Genomic DNA, 17350 nt, shown 5'->3' on the forward strand with positions numbered 1-17350 from the left:
CCTAAATTGAAGATTTCATTTTGTTTTTGTTTTCCAGTGAGTTGTCATGGAGCTTGGTGTCAGTGATAAATTTGGCAGCAGTAATAAAACTGCCTTGTATTTAAGGACCAAACTTAAAGAGTTTGGTTAGCTTTTCCATCCCGTGTGGCAGCCAGTGGGAATGCAGCAGGCAAAGCAAGCTCCTCCTTTGAAAGAAGGCACTTCTGTTGGGTTCTCAGACGTTTTCAGTTCAAACAGGAGTTTTGGTTCAAGTTTCTTTGCTGGCACTGCTGCAGGACATGGGGTATGAGAGTTCTGTCTCTTGTAGCAGGAGAGGGAGCACTAATTCAATGTTTCCCTTGTCCTTTCCTTGCACTTTTGCCATGCATGTGTGTTGAGCTTAACCTTTGAAAACTTGCTGATAAGCTGTTATCAACCAACAGTTAAAATAACAAACCTTTCCACCTTGCTGGGTTGGGATAGGGACTTCCCAAGGCTTCAGAGCCATGGTATGGAACAGGAACATCATTAATCCAGAGCAGCCAGGCTGGGGGCAAAGTTTTCCCTCTGAAGAAACCAGCCACAGCTGCTGCTTTCATGCTGTTTACATAACCTACCCTGTAAGTATTTATTTTGCACAAAACGCTTTATTTTCAGCTGTAGATGTTGTTGTGAAAGGTCAAAACTCTGTTCTAGTGGTTTTTAGCACATCTGAAGTGGGGTACAGGAAATGAAATTCCAGCTCAGTGGAAAACAATGCCAACAGTCCTATTGATTTCAGCACAGCTCGGCTTTCACCACAAGTAGAAGAATTTTGAAGCAAATAACGTTGTGTTTGTTCAGTTTGTTTAGCAAAAATCCATCTGCAGGGGTTTGCACTTGAATCCAAATACTTGGAATTCTGCTGGTATTTTGGTAGGATGAGAAATACTAGATTGAAAGAATTCTTTGGGTCCACGATCATTATGTTAAAGAAGAAAAAGAAAATTCAATCAGCAGGTGTGTTTGTACCCCTGTTCCCAGCAGGGGTGACTTCTGTATTTATTTGGCTTTTGGGTTTGTCCTGTTCACATTGGCAGTTTTTACCCAGTGAGTAAGTGCTTTTATGCATCCTTAAGAGCTTGAAGCTGCCACACACCATGCTGGCTTCTGGACTTGATTATAGAGGCATGAAATCTTTCAGGTTGGATGTGGGAAGCAAGTGCTAAAAGCCAATTGAAGGCTAAAAAAGGTGGTGGTAAATGGAACTGCAGGAAGAACTGAACTTGTCTGGTGCTGAAAGTCCTCCAGCCCCACAAGTCCCTTCCCATTTAGGCTCTGACCATTCCCACCTTGGCTGCCAGTTATAAATGGTGGTTCCAAACCTGTCCTTAAAACCTGTGAGGTTTTTTTTTCGTGTGAAACGCAGTAATTTATTCCAGTGGCATTTGGCCAACTTTGGGCATCTGGTGTCTCATGTTTTTTATGAACATCTCTCCAATTTTCTCTGCAGTCTCCTATACATGTATATGATTTTTGTTTACAAGGATAAGGTATTCCAATGCATTTTTTCCTATTTTGTGTGGTTTTGATTCTTTCAGTCTTACTATTGTTTCATCTGTAGTATTGCCTACAGTATATGTTTTCTTAAGCAAGAAAATAAACCTTGTGTTTAGATGTACAATTTCCTGTCTTAAAATAGTGGGTAAAATTATAATTACTGGCTTTTGAGGCTTTTTTCATTGATTTAGTAGAACCATGTAATTTTCTTGTGAACAAAGGCAAATATTTACATTTTTAATATATAAATTATAAACTCTAAAGTTTGTCTAATAAAACTGTTGAGATACATGTGTGTTTACTCTTTTTTTTTTTTTTTTTGTTTTTTTTTTTTTTTTGTTGTTTTGTTTTGTTTTGTTTGTTTTTTTTTTTTTGTTTTTTTTTTTGTTCTGTAATTAAAATAGTTAATGCAGGCCTGGTATGGGGCCACAGAGGCTGCAAACTGGTACTTTCCTGTGCAAGAATATTGTTATATCATCATCCTCGTTTGCCCAAATAGAGCCTCTGAATGTAGCCTGACCCAGCCCTCACAAGCTTTTCCTTACTGGGAGTGTGGAATTACCTGTCCTGTTTTTGTGGCAAACCAGCAAAGATAAGGAGAGATAGAAAATGAAATGACAGTGGTGACAAAACTTAGTATTTTTCTCAAATACAATTGGCCTTTGCTCCTACTTCAGCAAAAAAATGAGGAATGTGCTGAACTTCCCAAACATTGGGAGTGGCCTTGAGAGCAGCTGAACTGTGGTGCAGAACATGAGGCAGGTGGTGCCACGTGGAATTTTTTTTGTGTAAAGTCTCTTAATTCTGGCAGGAGACTGTGCTGGTATTTCTAACCCTATTACTCAGTGTTGTGGTGGTTGAATTGTGTCTGAAGGATGCTGAAGGATATGAGGAAAACCATATGTGTGGGTAGAGAGAAACTCTTTTAAGACCAGGTAGTTTAGTGTTTGCATTAAAGTTCTGTAATTTCAAGGTGTTGATTTATCTTTAATTTTATGTAGAACTGGGCTAAGTCTTGTAGCCTGTTAAATTTGGTGGGGGTGGGGGGTTGAGGAGTGGAAAAAGTGCCGTAGGCTCAGGACTGGGAGTCTCAGTAGTTGTTGTCTCTCTCCTTGCATGGTTCTGTAGTAACAGGAATAATGATATTTTGAGTTGTGTGTATGTAGGAGGACTGAAGTAAGTTATGCTTTTCCTAAAATTTGCTTAAAATTAGGAAAACAAATAGCTTGGAGTTTGAGTATAAACTGAAGTGTAAAATATCATTAATAGATTACCTTGAAGTATGTTATTTTACAGGCTAATCCAATCCTGATGTAATTTTGTAATGTGGAAAGCTCTGAGCTCTTTTACTGGAGCTGCTTGCTTAATTTAGATTAAAATTGTACCATAAAAGGATTATAGAGTGTGTGTCTGTGCTAAGAAAGGATGTACTAAATATGTTGATGTATTTTTCTACTCCCAGCTCCTTTTTGAAAGTGCATACTTAATTTTGGATGTTCTCTGCTGCCTTCGAATGTGCCACGTAACATCACGATGTGCTGAGGGGATGTGTTGGGTTGATCTTGGGAGCATTTTTTCAATACACTTCAGCAGGATTCTGAGCTTCCTTGTTCTTTCTAGAGAGAAGAATTCAGTGCTGGACTGTGCTAAACACTACCCATGGTGCAGCTTCCGAGGACAGCTTGATTTCTGTGACCTGAAGAGGAGGCACATGTGCAGTGAGCCAAGAGGACATGGGCATCCAGTGCATCTGGAACAATGATCAGGTACCAGCAGTTGTTGATATTCAAACTGTAGTAACTAGCTCAAAAAGATACAAATGATAACGTGCTCACTCCTGCAGTGGTCCTTAAATTCTAAATCCACGTGCCTTTCTAAGGTAGGGATGAGCTGAGTTCACCTTGCTTTATGTTGTGTCCAAAGCCATTTCCCTGCTGAACCTGCAGAGACCTGATAGCATCCAGCTCCCATGGGAGTAACAGGAAGGGATAAGTGCCAAAGGGGTGGGTGCATAGATGGGGGTGAAGTTAGTGTTTACATTTTTCTAGTATAACTTGGAGTCTGAAAGCATTTGAATCTATTAATTCAGGTGTATTGATTTTGTGAGGGGATAGCTTTAGCATATTATTTCCATTGTTATCAGTACTTTTGCATGGTATTTCCCTGGTGATTGGCTGGAGAATGCAGATTCTCAAAGGAATCCAGGCTGTTGTAGCTGGAGTAGAGACACCAGCAAATTTCCAGAAATGCAGAAATTGATGGTTTGTTTTGGATATTGCTGTTCCTATGAATATATAATCTCTTGATGTATAATATATATATATATAATATATAAAAATATATATAATATATATATATATAATCTCTGTGTCATAGATGCAATTTTTTAGTTTAACTACATCTATTTTATGTATTAAAAATTAAGTGGTAAAACTTGTATATTAGCAAACCACATATATCTGTCTGTATGAACAACTGAAAAGGAGCTAATTCTGTAAAAACTCTGTAAGCTTTGGGGAATTAAGTTTAGAAGAATATGTAAAAAATAGTTGCTTGTTTCTTTGTAGATGCTGCTTGAAAAATCATTTTTCTTGTCTATAAAATTATCTAGAGTTTTCTTCAGTTAGTGGCTGGGTATCTGTATAATGCAAGAAAAAGTAGATATTTCACTCGAGGAGGCTGAAAATGGGTTTGTTCTACACATCTTCTCTATGTTTGTGTGATTTTTGTTGTACAGAGATGCTTCATGCAGAGAAAGCTACAGATACATAATTTTAGGATGTGCCTGAGCCACCTCTGAGTGGGATTGCAGGAAGATGTGAGATGGAGCTACATTTTGGGATTTGTTTCTTAATATAAAAGCTGTCAATTTTTACCCATTCTGTGAGGAGTGGTGGGTGATGTAGAGGCAGAGCATCCATATATTTAGATTCTGGCTGTCTCTTGTTACGGGCTATAATTAATGTGAAGTATTTTGCTGAAGAATTGAATTCTCCCTTGATTTGAACCTGGTTCCATCTCTGTGAAAGCAATTAGTTGCTTGAACCACCCTGTCCTTGCTTCATCAGTGACAATTCATCAGTTGCTTCATTGACATTGTTGCTTCTAATTTATCTGATTCTTTGTGGTTGATAGGCAAGGCACTTGATATGGGAGTGCTCTGTGTGATAGTGGTGAGTAGAGGAGGCTTGAGGATGTAAGGTCTGGCCCTAAGGGAGACTGTGACATTTATAGAGGACTGGAGGTTATAAAACACTCTGCAAAGCTCTGGAAGGTCCCAGGGTTAATGCTTCAGCTGATGTGCTTTTGAACATGGCTCTCAGTCAGCCTCTTTTAGCCATGACTTGAATTTACTGATGTGTTGCTGTTTTTTCCTGGGATGGGCAAATCCTGTGCAATACAAAGCTGGTGGTTTGAGCTGGAGTAGTATGATGGAGTATGATGTGCCCCTTGGGTGAAGTTTATTTAACTTTTGGTTGTCCCTTAAGATCAGTTCTGTGATTTAATTCAGAAAATATTTGGGGTGCTGTGCAGTCACCCCGTTGGGGTGCTTTCCCCATCATACTACGGTGTCCAACATTGTGCTTGAAAACAAGGACCAAACCCCGTTGCTGACAAATTCAGTGTTCTAAACTCCAATATTCTGCTATTTAAAGTGCTGTCACAACTCATGAACTGAGTAATTCTGTGTCGTGAAAACTCACACAGATCAAGAGGACTCTTCTGGGGTCTGCAGTGAGCACTGGGGAGCAGAAGTCTCTTGGGAGGAAGGAAAAAAAAACCAGTGAGCTCTGAAGCAAAACCTACTGAAAGCTTCATGAGTGACATGGGTCTGGGAGGAAGATGCTGAGCAAGTTTTGTTTGCCTTGGGAATATTTACATAGAGCTGATCCACTCTTCTTGAAGGAACTTTATCACAGAACTACAGAGAAAACTGTTGGTACTAAATATAGAGCCTTACTCTGGCAGTCTCATGACTTGAGTTTTGCTATCTTAATGGGCTTTCAGGAGTTTTTATAGGTTTTTTTGGTAGAAAATCTGAATATTGCTCCTCAAAGGGGTTGTGTAACATTAGCAAGGACAGAAAGATTTAATTTGGTGAGACCTTGCACTGCAAAAGATCAGAGGAATTTTTCAGCTTCTGCTGTTGCTGCAAAGCTTTCAGTGCCTTGATATCTTCACAGAAGATCCCTCAAAGGTTCCAATAGTTCATCTTTTGCATCAAAGCAATATCACTATTCCTGGACAGCTTTGGTCAAATGATTTTTGTTTCCTTCCTAATAGAGGAAACAACTTAAGTTCCTTAGGCTGGTGCTTCACTGTTTACCATTTAGAAAAGTTCTCACAGCCTAAGCATTTTTTTCTTCTTGCACTTTGAGTCCATTGCTTTTCCTGGTCACTGTAGATGTGGAGCAGGACTTCCCTCTTTCTTTGAAGAAACCATTTGTGTATTTAGTAGAAACATATCATATATCATTCTTAGCTTCTCATTTCACTCTGTCCAGACCGAGCTACCTCACTGAGTTACCTCCTCCACCCCTCAGAGCTGACCTGTGGCCTATCTGCCTTTTCTTGTCGTTCTGGGGTGGTTTCTCACATTCCCAGCAAACCTTTCCCAAACGTGGACTTTCCCAAAGGCTTCATCAAAACTGAGAGGATCAGGAATTTGTATTCCTGTCAATGGATAGAAGTTGCCTTGTTTGTGACAACTGGATATTTATAATTCGTGCTCAGTCTCTGATCCTCTCCATCCCCAATCTTTATCTACAGTGCAGCTGCTCAGCAGTTGTTTCTATATTTATGCAGGTGATTTTTTTTTCTCTGAACAACACTTGACCTTGGGGAATTGGACTGCATTTTTTAATCACTTCTTCAGTTTCATTAATTCCTCCTTGCAATAGCTTCCCATTTATGCATGTCTTTTTGTGGCAATAACATAAATTATGAGACTTTTCTTTCCACATGGCACTAATACTGAGGCTTCATTGTCAGCTCTCATTGCTTTTTGCAGGTTCCTCACCTGGAAGAGGAAAAGTGACAGTGGCTCAGCTGGCTTTACAAGTGTCCCATATAACTGCTATTGATGAATACTTATTTTTAGAATTATTTTCTTCAGTATTTCTCACTGCTGGGAACCCTTTTAGAATTAATTATTGTTATGGAAGACTTGATTTCAGCCTGTTCTCTGGGAGGAATATTTTGTGCCCGTTTCCCTGAACAAATAGATCTGGTTTTCTCTCATGGTCTGTGCTCAGCTGGCCACCACCACTGTCAATCTGGGGAGGCTGTTGTTCACTTGCTGCATTAGCTGCCCTTTCAGCAGCTATAATGTCTCTCATGTAGCACCATTTTCCTTCCTGATGGAATTCCAGAGGTTCTCTTTATGTCCCAGGAGCTGGGCTGCCATCCTTCAGACAAAGGTAGTCTGCAAATGTAGTTTTTTGAGCTTTCCCAGCCTCATCAGTGCATCTTCTTAACATTACAGTGTTATGTCTCCTCCTAAAACTACACAGGCTGGAACTGCAAAGACAGGGCTCACCTGGAAAGAGGAGGGGAAGCCACTCAGAAACTCCTTAAAAAAGGAATCCTTACTAACCCCATGCCTAAACACATAGTGCTTTTTGCCTTGTCATTGTCTTTTAGTGCCTTTAGTGTCTTTATTTTACTTTACTCTTAGTTTCTGGAGTGTTGCTGAAGGCAATACAAGGTTAAAAGAAGTCCTTGTAATTGTTATGTGCTCCTACCCATCATGAGCACGCTCAAAAACACACCAGGCAACAGTGTGGAAGGTGGCTTTGTGTGAATAAAATACTCACTCTTGGGTAACAGCAGTTGTAGTACTTGGATTTGGAGACTGTGCAGACTGTACAAGTGTCTGAGTTTTCTTGAGTAACTTGTAGGCATACACTTATGAGGAGGGGAGCTTTCCCTTGGGATACTGCAGATCTGTGAGTCTGTGTCTGTTTCCAGCTCCCTGCTTTCGTGTTTAAGCAGACCCAGAGATCTCTTGGTGGCTCACTGAAGCTGCTGTTCAGAGAGCAGAGGCAGATCTCAAGTTTCTGATCTGAAAGGCTCTGAGCCATGTTCTGGGCACAGCTCTTTTGCCTGTGGAGGAGCAATTGGGCACCAAAACATATTCCCAGCTTTGTTTTACCCCTTAATTTGTGTGGGACTCTTCTCCCAGGTAGGGGCTCTGGGCTGTGGTGATTCAGGAATGGGGTCTGAAATCACCAGGGCTGCTGTCCTGTTGTAAACAGACTCCCTTTCCAAAAAGGGCTCCTGACTGGAATTGCTGCTCACCTTTCTCTGGACATTACACATGTCCCATTTTGGAGCTTTTTCTCTTTTCCTCTGGTCATGCTTCTCAGGTCTCAATGCTGGTCTTGTCAAATTACAGTTTTGTTCACCTGCCTCTGCAGGGAGGACTTCTCAAAGTCCCAGGTCTGGGCACGTTCTGGATAAAATCCTATGTGATAAATACAAAAATTTCATTTATGGTCTCAGTAAAATGCCATTGAGACAATTGATTTAAAATTGTGTTGTATTTTCCCTATTCAGTGCGTAAGAGAGATACAAAACCACATAAAAAGGAAAAATAATAAATTGGCCTATACTACTGTGTTACATGTTCAATTTTTTCACAATATTCCAGTCTCCTGTAACTGACATTTCTGGGATGTGTGGGGCATCAGATAGGGTCTAGTCATAAATTTCTGTAAATAGCAAGTTTGGACAGATGTGAAATTGAAGCTTTGCTCCTTACAAAAGAGAAAGGTGGATTGCGCTAGGTCAGGTCTGGACTTAATAACAGCACGAACAAGAACCTGATTCAGTGATTCTGATTCCTTCCTTCCTGGACACTCACAGGAGGGATGTGTGTCTAGGACTGGGAAGAGTGGATTCAAGGTTTCACAGGTGTTTAGAACTGGACAATGAAATGCCACCTTACCTATGCAAATATTTACCCAAACGTTTGCATGGTAAAGAATCATTTGCTGTGTGAATCTTGCTTCACTTATTTATTCATCCACGTAGGAAGTTTTCACAGAGCAGTCCCTCTTGTACCTCCAAGTGTGTGCTGAGTAGGTTTATTAACAGCCTTAGTGCTGCATAATTATGAAATTAACCTTTGAGTCACTCCTATCTCTTTTCTAATTTTCTGCTGTTGTCAGTGGAATATGCCACGGGAAGCATTAAAGGGTTTGCTTTGGGTTTGTGCTTCCCTGTGTGGCTGTTATGGGCCACTGGCAGAGGCAGGATCCTGGGATAACTCAGCCTTTGGTCCAGGGCAGCAGAACCATCCTTCCTTGTCAAAGGCTGGCTTAGGATTTCTTCCCAAGTTGCCAGGATTTCTTCCCAAGTTGCCAAGGCCTACAAATAACAACGTATGCTATTTTTGAATATTGGCATAATATTGGTATTATTCTCAGTCTTCTGCAATTTTAGATGTTCACCAGTTTATTAAAATAGAAGGTCACAGGATTGGAGAACTTGTTAAATCATTATTTTAGGACTGGGCTCAAATCAATAGGATGTGCCAACTAGAAATGTTATGCCTAGCAGATGCTGTATAACATTCCTATTAGTTATTAATTAGCTTGGAAATACTTAATTATCTTGTATTTTCCAAATATGGTGAACTAGTTGGTTTTAAAAAATACTTTTAGCTTTCTTTTTGCACCCATTGCCATCAGTTAGGCCAGTTATTTCTCCTACTGGTCTAGTTACTTGGTTGTCCATAATTTCTTTCAGAAATCCTGCTGCCTTTCAACTTTTCACTAGCACTCTTGTGTCCCTTAAGAACTTTGGATTTTTAGTTGTATGTAGTACATTTTTTCCTCTGTTTTCACATTAATTATATTCACAAATTATATTTGGCATCTGATACTTCAGTTCCCTGCTTTTACCAGTGGTTTTGTCTGAGCGAGAGGGAGGAGAATAATTTCTCTTTCTTAATATTGATCAACTTAGTTACTGATCAAAGGAGCTGTGTAATGTGTACTACAAAAATTCTTACCTGGTTGCAACACAACATAGTCATGTAGCAGCTGTCAATTTTGGGACAATGTGGGTTAGTTTTTTGTTTCACAATGATTTAAGATGTTACTTTGTATTAAATTCAGGACCTTTGTGTTTAAAAATTTTAACCTGAGCCATTGAGGCATAGATTAATTCAAGTGTTGGGATACTGAACCAAGCTACCATGGACAAAAAAATCTGAAATTCTATGCACAAGCTCTTTTCTTCTCCTGGAGTCCTCCTGGGGTTTTGTTCCCACTTATTTTCTTTGCTGGGTATTTTTTTATATAAATGTCACTGCAATTAACCCTTGGAAACCTCTGAAAATTATTTTCCTCTTATTTTTATTCTGACTTTTCTTATTCTATAGCAATATTTCTCCTTTTCTTCTGTTTCTTGCAAGTGCTACTGTACTCCCCCTTCTAGTTCCTGAATTGATCCCTTTAGGGTAAGACAGTAAATTAACATTTTTATCTGTTTTGAAAATGCCAGGGAAATCTGGAAGCTGTCTCCATCTCTTGGTGGTGTAAAGCCGAGTGCTGGGCTCTGGAGGGCAAGGCTGGGAGTCAAAGCAGGTGCAGCTGGGATTTGAAATGGGGGCACAAAGTGATCTCTTTGGAGAAGAGGTATCTCTCTCTGTCCCTCCACTCCTGTATCCCCTTGGGCACAGGAGTGCTTAGGCTGCAGCAGCGGTGTTGTCTGGGCAGAAATCTTGTGCTTTGGTGACTTTTACCTCTTAAAGAATAGATATTTCTAAAGCAAAATTAAATTTGTGGTTTCTTTGATCTTGAAAGTAGGCAATAAGAAATTTGCATTCCTTTTTATTTTCCCTAGCCAGATTTATAAGTGTCAATTCAGAAATCCAAAATCCAAGCCTTCCTCTTCCCTCTTCAGAAGCTGGTATCAGTGGTGCTGCTCACATGAGATCAAGTGGGCACAAAATCCTTGTTTTTTCAGCCCTGATCTGTGGTGTTGTTACATCCAGTCCTGGTTTATTTTGGGATGTTACCTACTTTCCATAAGGAAAGGTAGGATTGTCTCAGACATTCTTTTCAAATGTGCCCCACCAGAGTAAGTTTTGGGACACCCTGTTTTGACATAATTGCTTCCTACTGGCTAGGAAAAGGTGTGGTGAAAATATGGAAATTCTGTCTCAATAATTTTCAGGCTGCAAATTGTTCAGAAGGAGTTTGAGGCCAAATTGATGAATTCTGGTCAAGCCTGAGATGGTGTAATTGCAGAGCTTGCAGCCCAGGTTATCCTTCAAACTTTGACCTTCATTCCTTGTCATGCTCATCCCTCCATTCCTTCCCTCATGTTTCAAAGATACAAAAAGAAGGCAGAACTTGTGCTCCTTCCCTGTCCATATCCAGGTGAAGCACAGCTGCTCTGGCAGGTGGCCACCAGGACTGTGGCAAAGATTTGGGTGTGCTCTGCACAGTGAAGTGTATTCCATTGGTTTGGGATTGGCACTGGGGTGGAAATGGGAATGGGTGATGTGCCCACCGTGCCTTACGCAGCCCCGAGTGTGAAACTCTGCCTGCTCTGATCTTTGTTCCCGGACCTTACTGAGGCTGTGAGCTTGTCTGCCCGCTGCCGGGAATGTTTGTCTGGAGCCGAATGTGGGATTTTGTTAATGCTCCTATTTTTATTTTCCTGCTGCTTTTGCATCGCTAATCAAACACAAGCCTCCTATTGTTCTCCCCGCTTCTTCCTCCCGCTACATGTTTATATTTAGTTATTTTAATACTAATACGCAGCGTTTGTAATCCCGCAAGAAGCCGGGGCGGCGATGAGCTCCTTTTCTGATTGCCGAACGCAGTCGGTTCCCGTGGCAGATGGCTGTTATTTGATCCGCCGCCGTTCCCGGGAGCGGCGGCGAGCGCGGCCGCGGAGATGCCCCGGCGCGGCGCCGTCGCTCGGGGGGCTCGGCTGCCGGTGCCCGGAGCGGGCGGGGACTGGCGGCCGCGCTGCCGGTGCGCAGCCCCCGCCGGCTCCATCCATCCAGCCCGATTTCCATCCATTCATGAATCCGTGACGTCAGCACGCTCGGTGCTTCTTTGCAGCAGGCTGCAGGATTGTGTGGGTGGAATTTCCTTTTATTTTGCAACACTTCCTTTTTTTTTTTTTTTTTTTTTTTTTTTTTTCATTTTTTCCTTTTTTTTTTTTTTTTTTTTTTTTTTGCCTTCCATCTTTTTAAAACAAGAAAATGGAGCATCACATAGGAAATCTTCATCCTTGTGAGTATTTGGGAGGAAGTGTGTTTCTGTGAGGGGTGTGTGTTTGTGTGTGGTGTTTCATGGTCAGCATTCCCCTCTCGCCATTTATTTCGGAAGGACAGATGGATGTTGCATTTGTGATGGGAAAGGGCTGAAAAAATGATGCTGAGAAAGGGAAGAGGAAACATGAGACCTTAATTTATCCATCACTGCATATGAATCCGAGAGCTGGCCTGGCCTTTGCCTGTCGGTGTGCTGGACATTTTTCACTTGCAATTTTGCACGTTATCTTCTTGTGCCCCCCTTTTAAAGGGGAAGGGAATGGCAATGGAGAATGGATATAAATGGAATATACAGGCAATGACTTAAGAATTACTAGATAGTGTAAAGAGGCAGAATTATAATTTTTGCTTTTTGGGGAATTGTAATTTTTTTTTTCCTTGTGGGCTAATTAAACAATTCCTCTTGTGTGTTACAGTGTTAAATAATTTAATTTTATTTCTGAGATGAAGGACGTGTATTTCTTTCAATCAGCTGGGTAGGAATTTGCTCCTGTATTATTGAAAATAGCAGTTTGAGCCGTCTCTGATGTGCTGAGCACAATTTTCACCCCTCATTTTCCTAATAAATGAGGGAGCTGGGAGTACCTTTGCAGTTAATGATACTGTTCACTGGGGCAAGATTTGTCATATTCCTGCTCACCTGAATGGGCATGATGTCATGTTTTCTCCCAATGAAAAGAAGAGCTCCTCTTTATTTTTGTTTTGGGGGGTGGTTGAGGTGCTGCAGTAGCTTAATCATATCAAACCACATGTCTCCCTTAAGTAAATGAAAAATGGGATATTTTAAGTAGATCTGGAGAAAGATGACATCAGGCCCATGTGTTTGGATATACTGATTTTAGCAGTAGGCAGTCTGTTCAGTAGAAGAAGATGAAGGATCAATAATTTTGAGGGAGAAAATATGAAAATGTTTGAAAAGAGAGAGATGCAGTCAGTCTGGCTGGAAAATGTGGGCACTTTCCACAGTACCTGCTGTGTGGGTAGCCACAGACATCTTGGGATACCCTAGAATGAGGAGGGTAGAGTTGTCATGGGTTTAAAAGTTTTTGTCACTATCCTTTTTGTTGTGCTCCTGAATGAATGTATACGGGTTTTGTTTCTAGAGAGAGGCAGCCCTTTGAACCTTCTGTCTGTGACAGTTTCCACTGAGAAACACAAATAAATCCAGATTTTGATGTAGTGGGGGTTTTGTTTGTTTGTTTGTTTTGCTGTAACACCAGTTCTGTTTTCTGTCTTTGGAGCCTCCAGTATGAGTCTTTGATCTGGAACGGTCCTGTCATTCAGATTTGTCTTTGTCCCCTGCTGCCCGATAGTTAAATTTATAGCTGGCATTCATTTTGACCCTTGTGCCTGGAATTAGCAAGTAACTTCTAGCACAGAATAAATGGTAGGGACTCCCACTGTTCCCCAGCTATAGGTGAACTTGGGTTTAATCATGTTTGGGGGTTTTTTGGTTGCATTTTTAATCTCCCTTTTTCATCTCCTATTGTAAAGTCTAGGTAAGTTGCTTATCTCCAGTGGATCAGAAAATTGAGTAATGGTTTATTTGCAAATCTCTCCCTAGGTAAGGCCTTTCACAATTAGGAGTTATTTAAACATGGGTCTGCTCTAAGCAGTGGCAGGATAAGAAAAGTTTTAAGTATTTCTTGTTGTCTCAGGACTTCTTTTATAGCAAATGTGAGATGGTGGCTGATTAGGCTTGAGATGTTCCTGCCTAGTACCTGTTCCAGGCTGTCTGTAGTTGAGATGTGGGGAGTGGATTTTCAAGACTAGGGCTTCTTAAAATGGCAGAGTTATAAAATAGAACTGTTTTTAAAATATAAAAATAAAAGAAATCTGGCATGGCTTGTGTGAACATACTTTAAATCATTGCTGGTTGCCCTTCAGCTCTGGTCCTTGGGGCGAGAGCAGGCAGGGGAAAGTGCATTGAGCCTTTCAGCCAAGCTCTGACCTGAGATCTCAGTGGAGGAAGGCAGCAGCAGGTTCACTGCTTGTACAACTTCCAGTGAGTTCTCAGCCATAACTGAATCCAAATTAGTCAACTGAGGCAGATGTTACCTCCAAAGCTCTCAGGAGTTTGGCACTTCACCAAGCTCTGTCCAGCTTATGGGACTTTGCTTTTTATCCCTCCTTGGCAAAAATACATCCCGTGCAGAGGCTTTTGTAGGCTCCAATTTTGTGTCATTGCAGCAAATCAGTCTCATCTCCTGGGTAGTGGGGGTTAAATTTTTCACCCAAAACACAGACTACTTAGGGCTGAATACCAAGTTGGCAGCTGTGGCTGGGCCAGGAGCAGCAGCTCTGTGTGTAGTTACTCCCACCCCTATAAATACTCAATGTGTGCTTTGACCTTTGTGCTCTCTCCCTGCTACAACTTCAACTGAGAATTTGGTGGTTGGAGGGTGTTCAAAGGCTTTGGCAACAGTTGGGTGTAGGCCAGGAGGAAGAGCAGATTTGTCTGTGTAAAGTCTGTGATTTATAACCCTCTGGTGAAGTTGTGATTGTTGGTGCAGTTCCCTCTGGAGCTGTTGGTCACATAGCACCGAGGTGCTGTGAGGGAAGGAAGGAGAAAGTCCTGGCAGGGGTGAGAGGCTGGATCTTCCCAGCATGGTGGACTGGAGGAATGGAGGTCTCTCTGCAGACATTCTATTAATTCCAGGGATGCTTGTCCTGTCCCCCATCTCTGTTACCTTCTGGAAGACACAAAAATCAGTAATGTGGCTGTACAGGTGTGACTCTCCTGCTGAAACATGGGAAGTCCAGCCTCACCATCCTTCTGGGCTTGAGGAGATCCTCAGGTGTTGAGCCATCAGCTGCAGCCCAATAGTGGTCCAGTTGGGGTGTGCTGAGTGCTGGTCTCTGCAGGGCTGGGTGGCATGAGCTGTGCCAAGCTGTGGAGACCCTGGGGGGCATCCCCTAGGCTGGGGAAACACAAGAAGCTTTGCTCAAAAAGCTGTTGAGACCTCATTGGCTCCTTCCCCTGTTCCTATGTCTGTTCAGAGTCCCTGGGCACACGCACATGGAGGGTCCAGGTTTGTCTCTCCCGAGGGGCCGGGAGTGACCCTGGTCTTGGGGCAGTACAAAGATAAGGGCCAATCAGGGAATAGGGTCAGGCTGCACCCCCAGGCCTCAGGAGGTCCCCTGGGCTGCACCCCCAGGTCTGTGTTGTCTGTGTGTTACCAGCACGTAAAGCTGTAGTGGAGCAGCTCACACCTCTAGCCCTGCGCTGTCACTAATACAGGCTTACGAGAGGCTCCTGAGCGGGCATTGTGCTGCCTCTGTTGAGGAGTAATCCTCTTTGCTCGTGTATGGTGCTTGCTAAATACAACTTAGTACTGCTGTCATTTCCCATCCCAGACCTGCCAGCTGGATTTTGAGTGTCCTTCCCCTTCCCAGCAGGTACACCCAGGCATGGACCTGGTGTGAGGTGATGGGGGCCAGAGCACTGCACCTACCCCAGGAATTGTTGCACTTTCATGGAGAGCTGTTGAGTTACTTAATACCGGGTGTGAAGCACATAAGCTCTTAGTGCTGCGAAGTTTGTGTGAGTAGCATTTACATGTTGAATGTGCTTTGCAAATGTTGAATAATTCATATCTACTATAAAAATAAAAACAAGCGTGGGAGTGAGTGAGTTTACCTGAGACCAGTCTGACACCTCACGTGAATTAAAGTGAGACTTTGATTCATTCACTGGATTCCTGAAAGCAGCACTGTGATATTGATCTTCATCCTCAAAGATCTTTCAGACATTAATTAATTTTAATGCTACTCTTTGGAGGAAAATAGGGTGTTTCAGTTCTGTAAGGGGGGGGGGAAATTCCAAGATATTGTTTTTTGGTAGGACTGGAACGTTTAGTGCCTTTATATGGAGATGTGGGACTGTAAGGCTTCTGTGAACTAAACTGCAAATTTTACTGGTGTTTGATGTTGTAAAATATTTCAGTTTGAATCCTTAAATCTGTTGTTGTTGTATAATAATAGTAATATAATAACATATAGTAATTATATAGTAATATAATAACATATGGATCAATAATAACATGGGGATTGTCAATGAGGTAAAAATACAGAACTGGGAAGGATGAAGAGAAAAGAACAGAGCCTGAAGCCTGTGACTGGGTTTGGAAAGTTGTTTCCTGCTATGGAAACAGCTAGAAAGGTGAAAGAGAAGAGTGTAACTTAAGGTAATTTCTACATTTTAGTCTGAGACAGATTTCAGTAGTAATTCCGTAGTATAAAAGGCTGATCAGCATTTAGTCTGTCTTTATCCCAGCTGAATGTTCTCCAGTGTATTGATGGGCCTGTGGTGGAGGGTGTCAGTGGTGAGATGGTGTGTGGAGCTGCTGGTGTTCCCTGTGTGCACATAGCTCACGACATGCAGCAGCCACGGGGAGGAACAGAGAGCAAATGGGTGACTTAGTTACACTGATTTTTGTGAGGTAACTGCGTGCTTGGTTTGTTGCCCTGCTCCCCAGAGGCACGTGGCTGTGGCTTCCCCTTTCTCCCCAAGCACCTGGGCTCGGAGCAGGGCTGCTCTCCAGCAGGAACGTGCAGTCCCTGGGCCCTGCAGCCAATACGAGAGTCATTATGCAACACCACTTATTTCCTATGGCATCAGATTATGCAATTTCTGAGCAGAAGAATGCAAAGCCCTGGAAGAACACAGTAGCATTTTAGCAGATCCAAAAATACCTTCTGCAGGGTAGAGGCAGCATTTCTGTGTGTAGTGCTGAAAATACGCCGTTACGTAAGGTGCTTATTTCCCAGCCGACGCTTGGCAGGGCTGCCAGGTGGAGCAGGACATGCTCGCCCTGCCACTGGAGAGGTCTTCCTGCACTGGATGGGCTCTTTGTGTCTCTTCCTCACTAAGATGAATTTTTACTGTTTTTTTTAAAATTCCTTTTGAAAAAAATAAAAGAAGTGGATGCTTGATTTCTCTTTCCAAATCAAGCACTGCTTCACCACCCCCCACAAATTTGTGACCTTATGCTGAAGGAGGTTCTAATGAAACATTTGTCGCATGGTGCTGGAGGTAGAAATTCATTCCTATGCTGAGAGCCAGGGCAGTTGCACACATTGCATGTGGGGATAAAGAGTCACCAGTTCTTTTAAGGTGAAGTCTGCCTTGGAAATCTATTAAAAATCTTTGTAGGAGACAGGAGCATGGTAGGAAGGGAGATCTGGTTGATACAATCTGTTGGGATTTTGGCAGGAATACTTACCAGAGGCTCTTAAAGAGGCTAAACAGTTATTAAATAACTGAGACACCAGGCTGGCAGACAGATTACTGGTTAAATTATATGGAATGAGAGTAGGGATAAAAGCATGGTAATGTTGAAACATTTTTCTCTGCTTTGGAGATGGCACTACTCATAGTCTTGCCACCTTTTCTTCCCTTATCCAGATATTTTAGGAATATTCAGTTTAGACTGTGAGACTTCACAAGGAAGGTGTTGAGGGTAATGACTATGGAGGCCACCTGCAGGGAGTTCTGGAAGGCTCCACTGAACTTGGGTGATAAATACCTTT

The 17350-nt window shown here is 42.1% G+C and overlaps 1 protein-coding gene across 10 annotated transcripts in view; it reads left to right on the top strand.

Moving 5' to 3' along the window:
• MAP3K13 (mitogen-activated protein kinase kinase kinase 13) overlaps nt 1–17350 on the top strand; it is a 69926-nt gene that overhangs the window by 23229 nt on the left and 29347 nt on the right. For 9 of the 10 annotated variants that reach the window (XM_053985947.1, XM_053985950.1, XM_053985949.1 and 6 more), the window contains one exon: nt 3139–3284. The exons of the other annotated variant lie outside the window; for it this stretch is intronic. The gene's annotated coding sequence lies outside the window, so the exon portion shown is untranslated. The remainder of the gene's footprint in view (nt 1–3138; nt 3285–17350) is intronic. 10 annotated transcript variants of the gene reach the window in all.

The sequence above is a fragment of the Vidua macroura genome, chromosome 10 (assembly GCF_024509145.1).
Source record: "Vidua macroura isolate BioBank_ID:100142 chromosome 10, ASM2450914v1, whole genome shotgun sequence".
NCBI classification, from domain to species: Eukaryota; Metazoa; Chordata; class Aves; order Passeriformes; family Viduidae; genus Vidua; species Vidua macroura.